Source organism: Dromiciops gliroides, chromosome 2, assembly GCF_019393635.1.
Source record: "Dromiciops gliroides isolate mDroGli1 chromosome 2, mDroGli1.pri, whole genome shotgun sequence".
Taxonomy (NCBI): domain Eukaryota; kingdom Metazoa; phylum Chordata; class Mammalia; order Microbiotheria; family Microbiotheriidae; genus Dromiciops; species Dromiciops gliroides.
This window is the reverse complement of record NC_057862.1, coordinates 335,205,404-335,206,141: the sequence shown is the minus strand read 5'-3', so window position 1 is coordinate 335,206,141 and position 738 is coordinate 335,205,404. Positions and strand designations below refer to the sequence as shown.

General features: G+C 46.6%; 1 pseudogene; it reads left to right on the top strand.

The window, feature by feature from the left end:
• The first annotated feature begins 215 nt into the window (after positions 1 to 215).
• Positions 216 to 440, top strand: LOC122738438 (annotated as a pseudogene).
• Positions 441 to 738: the final 298 nt, after the last annotated feature.

Below are 738 nucleotides of genomic sequence, written 5' to 3'. Positions count from 1 at the left end.
TAGTATTTAAGTGGGGCTTTTTAATTTGTTCTTCTAGCTTTTTTAGTTGCATGCCCAATTCATTGATATCCTCTTTCTGTATTTTATTCATGTAAGTATTTAGAGATATAAAATTTCCTGTAAGAACTGCTTTGGTGTGATGCTAACAAGGAGCGCTGAGCAGCTGTGCTGGTGAGTTGCGCCCATGTGGAGCTGATCCCTTGGGTCTACCTGACATGGCTGTGAGCGGATCTTCGGTGCTGTCTCAGGCAGTGATGCCTGTGGTGGCCTCTGGCGGAGGGAGGGCGTCGGCGAATGGCTGCGGGGCACCTACCGCTTTGCCACTGACAGGAACGACTTCTGGAGCAATTTGATCGTTAATTTGGGACTCTGCTGCTGGTGTTTGGCTGGCTAGGAACCTAAGCGACATTGACTTGATGGCACCCCAGCCAGGACTGTAGCACAGCTGATGTAACTACTGACTTCATTTCTAATACTGCCTTTCGTGATCTGAGTGCAGTTTCTTGGAAGCTCTCCAACTTGCAGCTATGACCATGACATGACCACCAGAAGATCTGCTTTGACTGGCTACCACGGATCTGATTCAGACTTGCTACATTCCCTTCTGTAGATATCTTTCTTCCTTGGTCAGTCTATGATCAGTCAGAGCTTGTCAGTACTTAGGCATGGTGTGAGGTATATTGCCTTTGCTTCATATATTGTATATATCTTCAAAATCCTTGCAGGTTTGGCAGATGC